The sequence below is a fragment of the Bombus pascuorum genome, chromosome 7 (genome assembly GCF_905332965.1).
Source record: "Bombus pascuorum chromosome 7, iyBomPasc1.1, whole genome shotgun sequence".
Classification (NCBI taxonomy): Eukaryota; Metazoa; Arthropoda; class Insecta; order Hymenoptera; family Apidae; genus Bombus; species Bombus pascuorum.
In genome coordinates, this window is record NC_083494.1 from 17806810 (window position 1) to 17827599 (window position 20790).

Here is a 20790-nt window from a genome sequence, read left to right on the forward strand (position 1 = left end):
TAACTAAAATGGAAGAAATAGAAATGCACGAATGAAAATGAATCTTCAGGGGTATCGATGTTTCGTATTTCGTATACACGTATAATAACTTTTAATATATGTTTGTATATAAATTAGCTGCAGATGACGTATTCCATTAAAGTATTTGCATACTGTAACTACGATATCCGTGGAACGTCGGCACAGACCAACGTGTAACTTTTATCGAAAACCGATATTGTTGTCACGCGACGATAAATATTCTTTCAGCAATTCGTTCCGATTAAAATCTCTCTTTATCTCTATCGGCCCGCCACGATACTCGCGTTTGTGCGAGAATACTTTGTTCTTACGAAATCTTAAGCAGAAACCGAAATATTTAACGTATTTATACAACCTTGTATTTCACTTTCTACACTTTCAACGAAAAATGTAATTTTCATTTTTCATTTTTGAAAGAACGTACGTACGGTTTTGTTCGAACATAAAATGCCAAATTATAATTATTAGATGCACGCGAGTAAAGAATCCATCTTTTATCGTACCCCGTCCACGCGTAATATATAAATAATTTATTAATAATACGCGTTACACGCGAAAGAAAAATTATTTACCTTTGGAAAAGCTGTTCAAGTCGCTAAATAAACCTGTAGGTATCTAGAAATGCGTTCAAATAAAAGTATATATGAATATACCAGCGGATACTTTGTCGCGCCTTTTCCTTTCGTGTCCCTCGACTTGTTCGTCCTCTCGAACGTCGCCGTTCCTTAATCTCTCGTCGTAAGGCTACGCCCCTGAACTCACTTTCACCGGCTGCATCCTATGCATCCGGAATCGACGAGATTCTCGGCGCAAATAGAATAAGGACGTGATACGAGACGGAGCTCGATAACTCGCTTTTCATACCAACCTCGCCTTTCACGGTAAACTCCGGCGACGCTTCGTTCCCGCCAAACATCTTGGAAAACGCGAAAAGACGAAATACAAAAATGTCGCACCTTAGAAACACGCACGTACGAAAGGAACCAAACTTGTCCGACCTCGAAACTTTGTCGTACGACTTTGCCCGAAGGTCGGTAGCCATAACAAACTAAACGACATAGTTGACAGCAAATTTTCGAAAATATTTCTCACGTACCGTTACTCGTCTTTATCGTCCCGTATAGAAAATTTGTCCTTTTAAAAGCGTCAACTTCGAGTTAGTAAATGACTTTCGTATACGCCGAATGCACGAGAAGGCAACAGACATTGCTTTTCACTGTCAATTTCCCATTGATTCCATGTATTTTAGTAATATTCGCGCGTTTCTGGTACAAATCGAGCAAAAATGTCCGCGCATTTACCAACGGCAGCTGTTAGTCGCTACTATCGTATCATAATATAAAAGATACAACTATCCACGCGATATGTAAACAACGAAGGCGTATGAAGTGCTGTGGTAAAAACGGACGAAGGTGAGAAAATATGGATTTTCACTTTTATCTCGCAACGAGACTAATTATTAACTTTGGAATTCGCGATTCGCGATCAATTAAATCGTTAAAAATTATTAACAAGGAAAGTAGACGTTTATTATTTATCGCGTTAATAAAAGTGACCAGACGTCTGTAATTGGCTGTATAAGCCACTCGGCTACTCAAACACTTTGTCAACTACATGTACCTATAAGCATACGTTAATAAATAAGAACGAAACGCACACATAGATGGACTATTAAGAGTACGCGTTATCCGGATTCTTTCTCGACGTCCGCTTTTAAATAACGGATATAAAAATGCCACGGTCGCCGACTTTTACGTTAACGTTTAATTATTTATTCGCTCGAAGCTCCTAAGGAGGTAGACCGGACACTGTTGGCTAATTATTATTCACGCCCGTTTGAAACGTTTCTCCGGTGGTCGAAGACTCGAGACTTTCTTAACCGTTTTACGCGTTTTCTACGCTTCCTCGATCCCTTTGTCGCTATTCTGTTTCGCATTATCGACAATATCCGTTTACGATATTCGATATAAAGAATAGCGAAACTGACGACGATGGTAATCATCGTTATATCTCTGTTTCGTTCCTCTGATATTCGAACAACGTATAACAAAGTGTTTGTTTCTCGATAAATTTGCCAATCTCTTCCCGACTTCCTAAATATCGTAAATTATCCGAAAAAGTGGATTTTAAGTTACGACTTTCGACTCGCTTTCCTTCGCCAGTGTAAAGAAACGGACAAGATCGGAGAGTGCGACAAAGAGAAAAGTAAAGTTATTCGCGAAATATTAGCGAATGTTTGATGAAACAAAGGAGAATTAAGATCAAAGGGATTTAAAATCGAAGAGACAAATGTTTGTTCGTTGCTCGAATTTGATGAAATCGTTTATTCTTATACGAGTTACAATTACATGTTCCATTACGCGTTACTTTAAACGTCTAGATTTAATATCTCGTATAATGTTCGAAGAACTGGCTAAAAACGAATCTCGATCTATGGGAGAAGAGTATTGTTTAGCGAGCTGGTTTAATACATATATACGATCAGAAGCTATTAGTAGGCGATAGATAACGTAGTATGGTATAGTTATAAGTCGAAATACAAGCCATCCAAGCTTTGGTATCAGCGGAGCCGAACGTGCTTCCTCTTTTCCATCTGTTACCGCTTATTACTAGTCTTGAAAACGATATTACGTGCATCCACTGCAAGTATCATTGTAATTAACATTCTTCCACCGTTACTATCGTCGGACGCATGTTTAAAATACGCGGTCAATCGGCGCGTTCGAGGTATGCGATGGATGGTCTATTGTTTTAAACGATTCGTGCGTTCCGTTTCTGCGAAACCTCGTTCTTCTTTTCCGTGACGCCGTGCCGGTAACGCGTGTCGACCGCGACGAGCGAATGTTAAGCGAAGATATTCTATTTCACCGTAAAACGTTATTCTCCGTTATAATATTTTAAGCCCTAATAACTTTCTCGTCGGCTGACTCTCCTAAATATCGATGCAGCTATTAATTTTACCAAAAATACAAGAACGTAAAGTAAGAAAATCTTTCGTCGTAAATTCAAATTCCAAGTTACAAACGAAACACGATTTTTAACGATTTACAACCGATGTACGTTCCGTATCTTTAAACGAGAGGCACATTGACAGATGTTACGAGAACGGTTATCGATGTTTCCCAAAGGCCAGCTATAATTCGTACGACCGTACCTTATTTTATCATTTTACGGTTTTTTATCATTTACGTTTAACGGTTACAGAAATAGAAAAGGTTTCCGCACTTTTCGTCCGAGAGAATCCTCGAAAGGTCAGAGTTACTTCTTAAACGATTAAAGAAAATAATAATCTTTAGAAAGTAGCGGAGAAGAAAGACGTTTCGAAAGCCTACAAAGATCATCGTTTGATATCTAATTCCGACAAGTAGTTTATTACTATTCGAAATTCAAAGTCAGAATCGCAACGTACTTTGCGTTTCGAGCTAAAATTTCGATCGAATGGAAAGAAAAATCGAAATTTCCTGTCTTTAGGGGAACAACAGTTACGTATAGAATAGTTAGTAGCGTTAGTAGGTGTTCTCTTTCGCACGATGCAACTTTATCGAACGATGATCGTCGAGTTAGTATCGGTTATTAAACTATTTGATATCGGGGCAATTTGTCGCTTCCTGTATCCTAAGACAGTGTCGATTTCACTAGTAGCCGACTAAGCGATAGCGATGGGATCGAGTTCGACGCAAACGCCTATCTGTAAATCCGAATCAAATCCAATAGCAAAGTTCGGAATTCTTTATAGAGCAGTTTTATATAGTACGCCGAGTATTTCATCTTCGCGAGCTGTTTTCATACCTCGGAAGTACGTAGCTCGATCGTCTTCGATATCCCGGAACGAATCGTTTACTAATCGGCCGACGTCGAAACGCGCTCTATGTCCTATTTACATACCATATACCTGTGCACGACTGACGCGATCAATTTATTAGTACGTTACAAATGAAATGATTAGCTTAGAAAGAGAAAAATGATTCTCGGAGAATGGAAAAAATTCTCGTAAGATGCTTCTAGCGGTGTTCGTAGGGTTCTTTTTTGTTCGAACTAATTAATTACGCTAAATTCGAATCTGACGTGAAAGCATCGCTTCCTTTTTTTCGAGATACCGAACGTAGTCGGTCAACGTTCGAACCTACTTGCGGCGTACTCGAGCACATCGCTACCAAGCGGTCGCGCATTGACCAACAATAGAGGCGCGCTTTTCTCCGTGTGGAATTCGAGTTACGTCGCGGCCGCATCAAGGAGAATAGTATCGACTTCTCGGCTGCTTTCGCGTGGCCGCATCCGGAATCGATCGACGTGCCGCGAGATACGTAAACAGGATACGATCGGTGACTCACGCGGCGTAAACTCGCCGGTCGTTAGACCCGTTTGCAGACTACGCGACGCGCGACGACTCGATCGTCCGCCAACAGATGTAATTTTATTTATGCGCGAAAGTTTATGCACGATCAGAGACCGACGCGGCAGCGATTTCCGTCACGACGGCGATTACGCCGAGATCGCTGTCAATGCCTGCTTCGTGAATGTCTCTCGATCTTTTCGAAATTGCCAACAGAGACGTTCGAACCTGTTGGATCCCAATCGTTCGTAACTCGGCGATCTCCGTTTCAAAATCCAAGTGCACGCGCACTGCTGATCTAAAAATATGTGATTTCGTCGAAATTAGCGAGCAAACGCTTTTATCCAACCTAGAGTGGCTCGCGAAAGTATTTCAACGCTTACGCGTAGGAACTTGTTGCGAATATACTACGCGAAACATTTTCAAATTTCATCGGCGCTATAGCGAAACGCGACTGGTTACGTTTACATCGGTAAAATTTTTATCCGATCCAAGAATATGCAATTATTTATCATTAGGATATCTGGTTTACAATTGTTATTTTATGTCAGGCACATGTTCGTAGTGAACAGTGTTCGCGTTGATTTCAAATTAGGTCGATATAATCGGTTTTATCTCGTTACGGTGGTAATGAAATTTCAGAAAGTTTCGTATATAATACGTATAACACGTATTAATAGTATTCAAATACTTTCTGTATACGCCGTCTACGTACAACGAAAATTAATTAAAACTATAAGAAACTGGTAGTTACACTATAGCGATTACGCGTTCCACTTCACGGTATATAAAATAGTCCTTTCGGCGACTACTGCCAAACGATCATAAGCAAATTCCTGAAATTTCTTTTTATAATCACGACGGATGAACGTTGACGAGTAGAAAGATTAACCGTTAATGGTACGAGGGACAACGCGTAACTATTATATTTATTGCGATTATAATTTTCTATATCGATGCGACATTTGCGAACGAAAGTTTCACCAATTTTCGTCGAAGAATTACGCTTGGTGTTCCGCGATACGATACGGCGATACCGTAGCGGACGTTCCTGCGTGAATATCGAATTTTCATGAGATTTCTGCTCGGCCGGTTCTCGACGCGAGACCATCCTCGAAGACGTTGCCAAGCTGCTGTTTTTCCCGCCGCTAAATTCTTAAGAATACCGTGAATCCATTCACCGGTGGCTAATTGCAGGAACACTGCGATGAATCGGTAGCCCGGTGATGGTAGTGACTTGCTAAAATTTAATCTACTGCGGCCGGCGAGGAGGACGCTCTGATTCCTCGAGTAATCAGAACATGGCGATCGACGGGCTCTCGTGCCGAACAAGATACGAAAATGAATTTCGATGCATAGCTGAGAACGAAAGACCGTAAGAAGGAGGAATCGAAGAAGCGTGCTGAAAAAGAACATGGTCGCGTTTCAAGGACCGTAAAAAGTAATTTGGACACGATATCGTGGCAAAACGTCTAACGAATGGAGAAAGTCGAGCGCAAACGTAAAAGGAGCAACAAACGAAAGTAGTAGTAATAGTAGTAGTAGTAGTAGTAGTAGAGTTGGTGAAAAAATTGCAGTCTCTGCTCTCGTATCCTGTGTAGTGTAAATCCTATTTAATTCTATTTGACTTTTGATTATCCTATTTAACGTGATCTTTATACTTTCGATAACGCGATCATCGTTGCCATCTTTAGGACAGTTTGCGCGGGATCCGCAGCTTTTTCGTTTCCTAGAAAATATAGACGGACAGAGAAAGATAGTAAAACTCGAAACAGCAGTACGAGTTTTAGCTGTGGAAGGAGCATCTTGGAATTTTTCAAAACGTAAATAACGCGTGCCGTGCACGGTTCGTATACACGGTTTATGGATCGTGGCCCATACTCGGATGCGATGGATACTCGGCCAATGGAACGTCCCAAATAATACTTTTAGTTGCACATCCTACACGTACGAGCATTCAGAAAATCTCTCGTAGCCGTGACGTTTTAAACCAGTGGTAGGAAAAATACGTTCACGATTCCGATAAACACGAGAGAATACGTTTTCGAGAAATCTGCTTACCAAATTTCATTTACCATTTCGATTTTACTTATTTTTACACCTGATATACCAACGTCGACGATGAATCGTCGAACGTTCGAACCACGCAAACCAGCGTGTAACGAATGCGATGGAAAATTAACGCGAATGCGAAAGCTTCGATTCAAACTAAAACAGTTTTAAAACAGCCAAGGACTGTCGAAGATCGTCCCGTTGCAAAAATGTCAACGAAAGATTTATTCATCGGAAGGAAAGACAAACGAATAATTTTATAGAAACGAACAAGATGGCAACGGACCGTAAACAATAAACAATCAGCGTAATAAATTTTACTTTTACTCGGAATTCGGAGGTACTTTTCAGTAGATCTAGCATAAATATACAAAACGTTATTCTATTGCTGTTTTTAAATATTATCGATTATTACAAACAATAAGAATAGCGTTGCTCGCTCCGCAAGATGGAAAAGAAGAGATACGTTACGAATTACGATCTCACGCCTATCCTATCACGTTGATCGTAGAGTAACGGCAGTAGATCGAAGGAACGACGATCCAAAGTTTCCTCGAAATCAAATTTCCCCTTGACACGTTTGTCTTGCAACTGGTGCAAAAAGTTCGTTGCTTGGTGCGCGTGCAGAAGAAAAATATCGGCGAAAAATGTACGTTCGACGCGGCATGTAATTTCGCAGTGTCTCGTAAATAACGCAAACAACGCGATTACTAAATCCGACGGAGGGAAACGCACGGTGTACGAGTCGGCTGTAATTAAGGATTATTAGTGGCCATTACTTACGCGCAAGCCAGCGAAGCAATCATCCAGATTACCACGAATAAGGATGATGAACGCGGCATGAAATAATTACGCGCAACAACATCTCGCTTGACACAGCGAGGACGCGTCCGGTCGAGGAGGATGAGTCGTTGCGCGTTTAGGAAAACGAGCGCGCCGCCGTGCCGATGCTGAAAAGAGGAAGAACCGGAAGCCGAAGAGAAGAAGCGAACGAAGAGGAAGCGAGAGAGGTGGAGAAGGAGAGAAGAAAAGAGAGACGACGCAGCCAGGACGGAATCGAAAGAGCCTTAGTAGCCGTGGCAGCCGTGAACGCACCAACGACGCGACGCCACGAGGAGAAAGTTTCGAAGGCAGGAAGCGAAGTAGGCCACGACTTTGACCGCTCGCAAGGTCCATACTCCCAAGGCACGCTGGTTCGCGGTGCTTCCACCGTGTACCAGCTTCGGCCGCCTTGATGGGATCAAGTTCGATACGTAATTTACAAATCCGACTGCAAGTTTCGCTTCGCGCCGTCCCAATGCTACCTGTAACGACGTGTAACGGTTCGTTCGCTGTACTCGCCGAGTATTCCATCTTCGCGGGCTGTTTTCCATCCTCGGAACGACCACCTGCACGCTTCCAAACGACCACGTACTTTGATATTAGAACGAATCGATACTCTTACGAGTGCCAATCGAGTTACGAGAATCAGAAAAACGCTATACGCGTGTCCTGTTTGCGCCTTTGCGACACCGACCATCTGATCGATCGTCGGACAGACGGAATCGTATTACCTTTGAAAATTTCGCTGCTACGTATCGATGATAAGCAAGAAAAGTGATTTTAACGGAACGGTGAATCTCTCTATGGTAAGACGGCGTTGGATCGATCCGCTTGGGAGTAGTTTTCTGCTTTTTTTTTTTTTTTTTTTTTACTTTTTAAAGTTCAATTTCTCCCTTCCGTGTTCGAATCTACTCGAAAGTACCGCCTCCTTTCTTCGGAATACTTACAGAAGGCTCGAATAGTCGGCCAATGTTCGAACCTGCTTATAACGTATTTCAGCCCATCGCTATCTCGCACAGACCGATTCGATTCCGTCGATGCTCTGTCTGGCTACGAACGACGTAGTCTGTCTGCCGCGGTCGGAAATAAAACGACGGCTGTCGTTGGCGATCCGCTTACGGACAGTGTCATCGTTCCTTGGAAGCCTGAAACGAAAAATCTAGGTAACAACGTGATCGTGCATAACGCGTCTCTGCGAGATGATCGATCCGATGCGAACTTTTACGTGGCACAGAGCTACTCTACGAGCAAATGTCGCGATCACGCTCGTTGGAACTGGACCACGGCGAGGAAAAGGAGAAACGTAATCGCGTTGAAATATTTGAAAGCCTCGTTCTCTCTTCGACGGTCTACGTTTGCCCGACGTCGCGTATCAACGTCAGTTATCGAAATGTAATCGATTTCACCGCTGCTGCACTGGGAGATATACGGTTTTTAGTTTGTTCGCGTTTTCAACAACCAAGCTGATCGTTAAAGAGGGAACTCGCAAATGGAAACAGATACAAACGAATATACCGCGGCTACGACGATCATCGCCACGCCATCCTACTATGTTATAACATTTACATAGTACAGATTAATTGGAACCAAGTACGCGAATTTTTTCGTATATTTTCACGCGATTAGAAAAATTCGACAGTACGAACATTAAACGTAGAATGCGAAATTTGAATTTTTGTGACCTATGAAACTATGTGACCTATTGACGATCCTGCAAGTATTTCCATGCCTCCCTTTCCTCGATTATACCGGGGTCATCGCAGTTGAGCATTTCAAATTCACACCTCTTTTACCTCGTCTTCTCGATGATCGTCCGCAGACTCTCTCGTTCCATTAGCGCGGCAAGATTATCCATGATTTACTCAAAGACTCGCAGTTACGTGAAAAGAAAACGCGTCGATGTGGCTACGAGGCTTTCTATCTTCCTATCTTCCTACGGGTAAATCGAATTGGCTAACGCGGCAAAAATCAGTGTAACCGGTTAATCGGAAGAAACAAGATATCGTCGATGAAGATCAAATTATTCCGAATGTCTTATCGTTTCGTTACCGTACCTATCGTCGTTCTTACTATTGATCTTTAATTACGCGTTTAAAACCGGGAGCAAGAGACTGTCGCTATTAAAACGATTACGTTATTAGTACCATCTAATATTTTGTTACATCTATCGAAAGTTAATTAGACAGTCTATTTGTACTTGTTCTTATGTCAGAAACACAGTTTTATAACATTTACCAACGACATGTCTTTCTATAATTTCTTAAAGTCATATTCGTCTTTCCTATTACGAAATATGTAATTACTCGTATTGAGATCAAGTATAAAATAATTATCCGACGAACGTTGAACTTTTCACTGGACAAAACTACACCAGACTACGCTAGTTTGCCTAACGTCGTACAAGTAGTAACTTTTGACTCTTTGTAGTTCTTATATACCTGTTAATATATTATATTATTATATTATTATCCGTTACTATATTGTTCGTAAAAATTCGCAAACATACAATGACAGATTTCGCTGATCGCTATCCGAAACGATCGTTTCGAATACTTGTAATTAGCCATACTTATACTTGTCTTTGATTAAACACAATGAAAACAATGAAAAACGATCGTGTGGTCGAAGAGACGAAAGATCGTAACGAGCATACGTCTGTCGCGTAATTTCTTTTACGCGACGGAAAGCGAAATGCGAAAGAAAAAAAGGGCATGGAAATGACTGGAATTTGTAATAACGCGTCCGTTATGTCACTATGCTGTTTTACGTCGCGTGATATACAATGGCTGGAAAAAGTATTTCTGCTTTATGCTATATTTATTATTGCATTTATGTAGCAATTAATTAGATCCGAGTATATTAAATTTCACGATATTTAACGATACCGTACAACTTCCGTTATACGAACTAACCGGAGGAAAAGTGCTGGAAAAAGAGATGGGAGAAATTTTGCGCTATAGAAGGTGAAGCGTTTCGTTTCGAGTTTTGATACTTGAAACAAAGTGAAACAAAATCGATATTGCCTCGTATATAATTGTATAAATTGAATAGAAAATCAAGAAGCAGCCGCTTTGTTCGATTCTACTTGTTTTCTATACGTTTCGTCAGTGCCACTGGTTCTACCGTGTTACGTTCCTGTTGCACCGTCAATACGTACAATCTCTACTATGCCTGCTAATCATTACGAATACACTTTGTTCTACCGAAGGAAAAGACGCAATGCGTACATTTATCTAGAGTATTCTCTAATGGGAAATACGCTGCTCGGCCGATGAAACGATCGCGCGAAGCGACGTTCGGATCGACTCGTACGAATCGTAGAACGTAACGAACGAAAAAAAAAAAAAGAAACAAAAGAAAACGCTTCGTTAGAAAAGACGGATATGCACAAACAGCGTTCGTAGCTACTGTGCGCAAGGATGCGAGCTTTTAGATAGAGCTTCAGAAGATAGCGCGAAATACAATTTCCTGATAGTACGATCCAGCACCACGTGGTCCCGTGACTAGGTCAAGGTTGCTTTTCAACCTGGAAAACGCCGCCACTAAGCGGCTGCCATTCCGCGCAACTTTACACGTTCCTACCGACGTTTTATCTATTCGCGGCAAGCGTCGCGTGCCAAGTTCTTCGTGACTTTTACACGCGCCGAGATACGCGTTTTGTCGTGACAAATCGCGTATGTAATGGAAACCAGCGTTTCGATCGTTGGCAACGTGGCCCGGAAAACAACGCCGTTTGTACGGCTGGTCCGAAAACAAATCCAACAACCCGCTCGTTAGTACCCGATTTTGTATCGTATAATAAACGCCAGCGAACCAAACGACATTCCGTTTTATACGATTACCCTATTTATGAAATATATATCTATATATATAATATGAAAAAATGTGTAAAACTTTCGTTACGATTATCGTTCTATCGTCGAACGTGTCGACGGACAACGACGACGTCGAACGCAAAACTTCGATACAACGGAGTTGTAAGCTGCTTCCGTATTTCATTGAGAACGCGAAGAATAAGTCAACGAGCCATCTATAGCGATCGAGTAAAGATTTGATTCGTAACGACTATATGGTATCTCGTTCCGCGATAAAAGTATGTTATAGCTGTTATTCCGAATGAAAGCGTAAACACGAGTAAGTTGTTTTAAATGCGCTTATAATCAGTCGCTGTATAAAGTCACGCGTATATGCGTAAAAAGATAATGGAAAGAAAATTGCAAAACGGAACGACTGTAATTCTTGATTGTACGTTACTTCGTAAGTACCGAAACGTTGTCACGCTTATCAAGATAGCTGTTTCTAGGCTCGAATAACGTACAACTAATTACATCACAGTTCATGCTACATTTAATTTTGCTATTACGAGCATCGTAACACTGATTCCGCAATCGCGTTTATACGTAAAGAAAAAAACGATACCTCTAAAAGATAAGATTCTTCCATAGCGTTTCACGCGTGACGTTATCTGTGCTGTAACGAACAAACACCGAGAAAATTCGATTTAATGGCAACATTTTGGCGTACTATACGAATTCTACGTCATGCTTTATCATACTTGTGTTTATCGTTACGCGGTAATAAAAGTTTAATTGGCCGAAAATAGTCGTATACAGAGTATGCTGCGACGGCATACGTACGCACATAAATACGTACATAGGACTAGGAGGCTCTGCAACGTCACTTGCCGCGGTAACGTATTGCTAGAAGGTAATCGTCAAAGCGTATATCGTTGCTCGAATCGCTCTAAAAACGTTCGAACGCTGTAAAAAGATCGATCGCGATCGATACGCGTACGTTATACATCGCCGCTGTATCTTACTGGCAGCATTAACGTTACCAAATACGTGTCTCGATTCGTAAAGGGTAGAACGAATCTCTGTCAAATCCAAGCGGAACTAAGAGACCACCTTGACGCGATAAATTTTCCGAGGAAAGAGAAAAACGGCGAGCCTTTTACGTCCGCGCAGATACACCGAGCGACGATGGAGGTTGTTCGTTACCGCAGCTTGGGTAAAAAGTCACTGCCGAATTTCCAGCGAGCATTCGAATGGGACGACTTTTTGCTCGCTAGAAAGTTTTCGAGCCGCTGTCAACTTGGACGGAAACAGAGTAAGGCGTACATGTCCAGAGGCGTACGGCGCAAAAACGGCTGGACGTTGCGTTGGTGCAGCGGCAAAAACCATCGATATAGAGCGGATTAAAGAAGCACGAAGATCGAGAAAGAAAACATGCTCGCTTTCGAGTCGGTCACGCATCATCGGCAGGCTCGGTCGCGAAATCGATCTGCCATACTTTCGCCGCGGATGCTTGCCAGAAATCGTCGGCCTTCGCCGACTCGTTCGGTTCGGAGATTCCTCGTTAACTGTTAATCGGACTCTTACACGGATCTGGCGCGGCGAACGGAAGAAGGCGGATGCCGCGATAGAAACAGCGAAACGGCACTCTCGTCGCCTGTCCCTGTCGGTCTACGCACCTACAACGCCCGTGAAAAGTATACACGTTTATATAGCAACGTTCGTATAGCGATTATATAGCAGCGACTCTAGACGCGACTCTATGGGCAATTTTGTGTATTCGCAAATTTCTGTTTCGCCAAACGCACGTTTCTAACGATCTTTCGAAAACTCTGGTTGGAAGAGCCAACCGTAAGACGAAATTAAATGCCACTCGAAGCGGACAGCGGCGAGAAACGCGCATTACATTGACAAATGAATACAACGCACGATCACCGAGCATAGAAACCGTCGATGATCGATATCGCGGAAAAGCTATTAGGAGAATGAAATTGAGATTATAGATACGCGGAGATATTATAGGCAACGTTTTTCTTGAAACACGCTAGAGAAATTCGAGGTAAAAGTAGGAGCAAAGCTCGGTTATTCGTAAGGAAAGTGGCGATTAACCCGTCTAACTGTAAACTCCACTGTCCGATCGATACTTGGATTCGATAAATACTTTACGAATAGACGTCTCATAGCCGACGCGTCACGCGTTACACGTTAGCTTCTAAAAATACAAATCATGTTTCACGGAATAATATTCCAACGTGCTTTCCACTTGGACCACATACGTTGACAAAATAGAACAGTTACGACTCTTCTAACCGGCGTTTACCGATCTATACCTACTAACGTTCGTCGATTCGCATATATTTCGTTATCTCGTCTTTTTGTCGCCTAGATTCGTCGTCTAGAAAATTCAATGTATCGTAAGAGCGAGGAAACTAAAGTATCTTTAATAGGTATTTGATATAATACATTCTTCGTGGATGAGTACGCGGAGAACGGACGACGCTCGACGGGAACGTTGCGAATCGAGAAGGATGGACGCGTGTAAATGAAATCAGCGGGAGCAAAAGGGCCGAAAATGTTTATTTGATTACGCGTCCACGCGCCGCGTCCTCCTTTCCTCGAGGAGGTATAGTTGGCAACGCTAGTCAACGCACACGCACCTGCACCGGCGATCGGCTATAGCGAGTGATAATCGTAGAGTAGGTCAGCGGAACAGCGCCTCTAGCGATCTGCGTTCTTCGGCTTACCGAGTCCTATACGCGCGAAGCTGTTCGGCCCACATATACAAAGCGTACTCGTGTACGTGCACGAACACGGATAAAAGTACGCCGACCGTGTATGACAAGAAACGAGTCGGCGAACCGACGACGTCGTCCGGACCAAACACCCGTCAACTTCCACTCGATTTTTATTTTATTCGATCGCGCTTCGATTCGGTTGCTCGTCGTTGCTTTCATTCCGCTAAGCAGAAGCGTTTCTCGCCGAGCTTTTCGTCTCCTTTCATGCGTATGATCTCGCTGATCGACGAAACTTCCCGTTAAGAGATTATTGCCAATAAATACGTATCTCGCAACTTTTACACGCGTTTTCACATCCGTTTCGAATATTACTTACTAAATACGACAAGTTTGTTCGTGCAACGATAAACAAGGCAGTTGTCGTGCGATCCCGTTTAGCCGTGTTATTAGCCTGTATAAGTCGATTCGTTCAATTATCACGGATAAAACGTGTCGACTATTTTTCATCGTCTTCGCGTTTCTGTATAACGCGACGTTACAACTCCGATATCGATAAACGGATAGACACTGACTGTTTGTATAGCAAAACGCAAGTCGCTGACTAACGTGGTAGCAAATTAACCGTGTTTATAAGCGTAAATACAAATAAGAAAAGAGATACGTCGAGAGTTCTAATTATATACAATCTAGCCGTAGTTTGTAGATTTTCGAAAGATAGAATCGAAGAAAGACAAACAAAGATGATTTTTCGGACGAGTCAATTGGAAAGGTCGGCAGGTTACGGCCAAGGATTCCGGGTATACATTGAAACGGAATGTTTTCATCGAACCTTGGAAAAAGTTCGGGCTTTCACTGTCCGAATTGTCACACTTTACGCCGTTACGCTGGAATTTCTTCCCGAAAGCCTCGAAGAACAGCGTCGTGTACGATTACCTCGAGTGTGACTCGCGAGGAATTTTATGAAACTTTACGATGTACACACGGCACGTGAGCAAACAGTTTGCGTTAACGCGATAATAACAAATAATAAGCATAATTACGACGCATATCTTTACCTATATCGCAGTATCGTTCAAAATAAATACTCGTTCTGTCGCGATATCCGGTTCGATCGAGCGCGATTCGCGGTTCTAATCTCCGTGACTGCGCACGAATTTTCATACCGTATTTCATACCAAACGAACGTACGAGGTTCCGTTGGCAAAGTTTCTCTCAACGCGTCTATTATATCGTAATACGTATCTTTAATTAGTTTAACGAACGATCGCTTGATCGTACTTAGCCCGTTCAACTTGGCGAACAATTCCCTCGACGCTCGCAATCATTTAGCACCGACGATTCACCGGCGAGATCGATCATTAACTTTTGACAATTGCCATAGAACCTAGGCGTTAATTACTTTCATAATCGACCGTCAAACGATACGAAGCTATTCAGGTTTTAATAAATCGATGAATAAAAATAAAAAAAAAAAAATTGTATACGTGGTATTAAGAGGTTTAAACGGTTATTAAACGGATCGAACAAACACGTATACGCGAAATAACGAAACGAAAACTGTTACAGCTTATGCGCGACACGATATAAAACTAATATAGGAAGCAACAAGAGTTCGAACAAATTTGAATTTCAATATTTTACGATTTAATCGTACTTCTCTAGAGACGAACGATCGAGTATCCTTTGAAACGTGATACTTTGACTATTCGTCGAACGCACGAGTTCGTTTGCTATTTGATTTGCGAAATGATCCGATATAAAGTAATTGGAAATGGAAAAAGGACATTTTCGTCACACATTTCACTTCCAATTAATCACTTTCATCGTAAACGTAAACTTGTATTTTCTACTTTCTACGAAGGCCCGTGCGTTATTTAAATTCCGTTTTACGACACATCTAGCACGGCGTTATAACCCGACACACCGTAAAACCGACAAATACAAGCTGACGAGTGTTCCGTCGCGTTAAAGAAAGGTGGCGATCGTCCCACAGAGAGATGACCAATTTCACGCAGGGACGTGTTTTACCGCTTCGCAATTTAAACTATTACTTATTCGTAAGAAACGGTACGCGCGATCCTCGGAACTATTAAACCGTGAAAGTGGTCTAGCCGAACAAAAGGCAACGAAGCAGACGAGACGAAGAAAAATGAGACTAAAGTATAGGCATCGGGTGAAAAATCGAAGCGAATCCGGGAATCGATAGATCGCGAAGAAGGTAAGAATCGATGGCGAGTGATAATCGGCCGGATGGGTGGAGCCGAGTGAGAGGCGCGGAAGAGCATAGAAAGTCTGTATCGTGAAATTGCATTCCATAAAGAATGGAAAGTCGGTGCATAATCCTTTTCGTTGTACTTCCTTCGATTCTTTCTTTCCTCCTCTTTCTTGTCTCCCCTCTCGTTTCTCTTTTTCTCCTTCGGCAGATGGAACGCGCGAACGCGAAGCGAATTACCGTGAAATACCGGAACGATTTCTGATCGGGCTTTTTTCGCTAGAGGCGCTTCTCGGGGCTGCGTACCGCCGATCAGAAAGATTACGAGGAGCACGACGACCGACGACCGACAACCGACAACCGACGCGACGACTGGGCTAGATTAAGGCAACGAGGTCACGTGCCAGTGGTAGGCACTGGTATCGTTACGTATGAGCCATTCCACGGGAAATCGACACCATGGTAACTCAATTTTTCTCAATGCCATCCTCCGTAACCACCTGTTCGTAAAACTTTTACAAAGTAATTTTCGTAAATCTTGCCGAATCGAACGAGCTTCCGAACGACACTATCTTTGGAAGATCGAGTTGCCAAAATTATTAACTCGTCGCTTGGATCGTCCACGTCTTACGAAAATAACTCGTTTCAAATCGGTTATACGTCGTTCCCTTTGCAAATTTTCTTTCCGTCGAAACTAAATAACGTCGTTTGATTTATATTCGTAAAAGGTAAGATAAAAGGTAAAATAAAAGGTAAAACCCACTGAATCGTCCCACGCGACGTAACGATCGGCCTAGTTGATCTTTCGAGTCCATCTATCGAATATCGTCACCTTCCGGATCAATATCAAATAGCAAATAGCATCGTATCGTGCCACGATGCTTCCTCCTCTTGCTTAAACGAACAGGCTATGGCAAGTTTATCGCCGGTTGGTTACTTTCTTACGAGTTACTTTGTTCGATAAATAAAAAACGAAAGATTAGAAAGCTCGTGTTTGGTCGATTCGTTCGATGAAAAGGCTTCGCGGACGACCAAGTTTCCTAGTTGGCGTTACTCCGCGTTCATAGCGCTATTACGTAGTCGGAATTATCGACTTTATTATTAATTATCGAAAGGGAATTTATAGCGTGCCGTTGAGCGTTCAGTTAGAGGAAACTTTGTCGATATAAAGTCATCTTTAAAGTGAAATTTTAGCTAACGATAACAGAGGACCGTTGCTATTAATCGACAAGACTAAACTGTCCTTCCTAACGCTAATTTGCAGAGAAACGATCTTCTCTGCCATCGCTCATCCGCGTCGTATCACATTAGTTGCTCGCTGTTACCATTATCTAATAAAATAAGTACTGGTTAAACGTTCTAATATCGTTCAAAGGTTTTATGCGTACATCGAAACATCTGTGCATAATAATACGATAAAATATTACGAGATAAGTGTTGTTACGCTTATTATCGTTAAAAGAAGAACGATTTCGTATCACAGTGGTACTAAATTACGTTCTTATCATTACCATATAGATCGTTACTATCGATATAATGTAATCATAGAAAAAGTCGCTTTATTCGCTTCGATCGAATAGCCGACGACGAGCTTTAATTGCTAAGCGCGTTACGTCGAATTTATCGTTTGCTATAGTTGGCAACTCGTAACATTGACTCTGCGATTTACACTTTCGTAATAAGTTAATCTAAAATTAACGTAAAATTCTGTCACGTAACGAGGTAGGCGATCTGTTCAGACACGGTCGTGACATACAATCCATCCTCCTTCCGTTCGTTTCGTTCTTCCTTCTGTAAATTTTCTTGACGAATAAAATAAAAAAAGACTGTTTGTTAATTTGCGTGCCAACGTTAGACGCGTAATCGCTAAACCATCTAAACGATCTCAACGATCTAAAACATTAATTTATTTCTATTAATAAAGTACCGAAATTATTAAGCGTATTATATTAAGCACGCGTAACAACGTTTCATAATTGCTACATAATTGGAACGAGTAAGTAAATACCCGAAACGCTACGTTCATCGATAGATTTCTGATAAACACTAGCCTATAGATGTCGATGAATTATCTTTCTTCGAATACGTGTCACGTATACATGTATACGTGAAACGTTACGTAAGAAACTTGAACTATACAACTGGTTTATTTCTTGAAAATAGGTTTAAAAAATAAATCTTGGTTATATAATTTTATCTAGCTGGTGTACACAATGAATTTCGAGATACGACGGTCTTAAGCTAGTCTATGTACGTACGTATTATCTTTAAAACAATGAAATATCGCGTGCTAACCGAACTCCTTCAAATTTTTTCTACGCCAAAGTATACGTAGATAGTCGCGTATCCGTATAACGCATTTCGCCATTCAATTCAAATTTCGCCTACTTGGCAACAACGATGTTTCCAGTACGCAGAAAACTTCTATTACTAGACCGCGGATGTTCATGCAAATTCAAAGTTTTATGAACGCGGCCGAAAAAATGGAGCGAGAATAACCAGTTGTTTGTTCGATCTAATCGAACATTATCTCCCGGAATGGTATAAACATTCGACTTTTAGCGACACGAAATAGCAGCGAAAAGACACGTTTGAACTTTTTACCTTAGTTACCTTACTTCTTTCGTACGTTTTCGCGTCTATAAGTTTCTTTCGCTCAAACATCCATCGAATTGTATTACCTTAGGAATTCTAATTTGAAATCTTTCTCTGCTTGGTAACAGTAGCGTTTGGTAATAGTATCGGAAAAGACGAGTCTTAGACGGTATACCGGATATCGTAAACGACGAATAGACGAAGAGGGAAGCCGGACAAAAGCGTTTTATCTAGAAGGAAGAAACGAACGAGTAGGCGTTCTCTTTAACGTTCGCAAATTGCCTGCGTAATTTCTAATTGTATAAAGATGAAACGACACTTGCGTTAAAACATATGGTGGCAAGAAAGTCTCGCAATTGCCACTTTGCGCGCACGCTGCCTATAATTAATCGAGAAAATTGTGTCAGCAGCAGTGGCGAGTACATAACACACGGAAGCAGAAACGTGAGAATGACCGTCCGAAGGACGCGGCTCGACGTTAATCATAACATCGGCACAGCTATTGCCAGGGTAACGATTACAGAAGACTCGAATATCAGCGGATAGGATCGAGGCGACATATACAGTTACTCGCGAAAGTATTCGAGTACTTTGAGAAACGATACACGTTACGAATATACATGCGTACGTGTTATCCGTGTTGTACGAAATAGCTTATTTTTAGCACTATTAAACGCTGTAACGAAACTCGACTATCGTTTCGGCAAAGTTCGAAACAAGCCTGAAAACGCATCGCCAATGTATTTATACGGTCAATAATTTAATTATCCGCTATAATAAACTTAATATCAACGAACCTAAATATTCGATCGGACCATCTTTAACGCTACATTACCTTTACACACACCTTCTACTACTTTTTTCCCTGCAATATGGTTTAACAGCTTCTTGTACGTGCAGTGGCGGATAAAAGAAAGTTTAAAATTGCTACACGATGAACTTTAATAACTTTTATACCGACAATTTTTTAGCGTATTGGCAACAGTCGTCTATTCCGTTGTCTCTCTTTAATCGCGGCGTCAACTCTTGTTAAACGTAAATCCATCTTCCAGAATTACGGTGCCCTTTCGTATTCCTCATCGTACAAACTCCTTTTTATCCGCTACTCTATGCACATTTTCAAACTGGCTTCGAACTTGATCGGTACAATTAGCACGGTCGGTCGTAGCGATATCTCAAAATGTTTTCGACGCGACACACACGACACGCGATAAATTTAGAAATTCTCCGTGATAAGAGTCGAAATACTTTCGCCAGTCACCGTATCACCTAGTCGCGCGCATACGCTTTCCTGTCGTTACGATTTACCGTGATGCGCTGCACATCGAAGAATATCGTCGATTTACGAAATCGTGTCCCACAAACGATGACTGGAATGACTTGGTCCGACCAAGCAGTTCCACGTTAATCCGTCGAGTTCAAGCACCACGTTAATTAATTTAAGGATTAACCTTGGAACTGTGAATTGCGATTCGCGATCGTTTCTAACCCGATACCAATAATACCAATAGCACCGATAATACCAACAATGCCAACGATACCAACAATACCAACGATACCAGTAATACCAGTAATATCGATTTGGAGAAACGTTGCCGATCTGCTATCGATCAATGTAATTAAATAATCCAGATAAATTGTCATCTTCTAATTGTCAACTTTCACATTTATTTCGTAGAAAGATATTCGACAATTTGGGAAAAAGTATTTTTCGCGTCGACGTAATAATCGATAAAAGTAGATATTTGCGAAGCTAAGACGATCGATGTCGTTGGCTCGTGCAACGATACGATACGAACGAAACGAACATACGATATCGAATAGAAAGTTTGTCCGCTACCGATTGTTGACGCGATTACCTGACCACGAATCGGCACAAGTTTAAACTCGACAGAGGTGCTGCGCTTGGCAACACACCACGTGTCGCGTACCAACGGTTACATCTATTTCCGTCTTTTGGGTATCGCCGCTTTCCCCACTTGCGACAGCTGGTCGTACTACGTATCGTTAGACAGCGACGCTGCGCGAAGCGTTCCAATCTACACGATCGAACCGCAACCGTACACAGTCCCTTCATTCCCTCGTTACGAAGCGAACGCAAAAACGGACAGTGATAGTCGGTCGGACGTGGCGTGCGTACGCTTATCGCGCCTCAAACTCGTTCCCAAGCCTTGCCGATTCGTCGCTTACAGTTTATTACAGGCACACAGTATGACGATATAAATA

At 41.9% G+C, this 20790-nt stretch overlaps 1 protein-coding gene across 5 annotated transcripts in view; it reads right to left on the reverse strand.

The window, feature by feature from the left end:
• Positions 1-20750, reverse strand: part of LOC132908648 (cuticlin-4) — a 64686-nt gene extending 43936 nt beyond the window's left edge. For 2 of the 5 annotated variants that reach the window (XM_060962841.1, XM_060962834.1), the window contains exon 1: positions 8208-8275. The gene's annotated coding sequence lies outside the window, so the exon portion shown is untranslated. Of the gene's footprint in view, positions 1-8207; positions 8276-11647; positions 11767-20423 lie in introns of those variants that run through there. The other 3 variants (XM_060962835.1, XM_060962837.1, XM_060962836.1) reach the window with 3 other exon arrangements.
• Between the last annotated feature and the right edge of the window lie 40 nt (positions 20751-20790).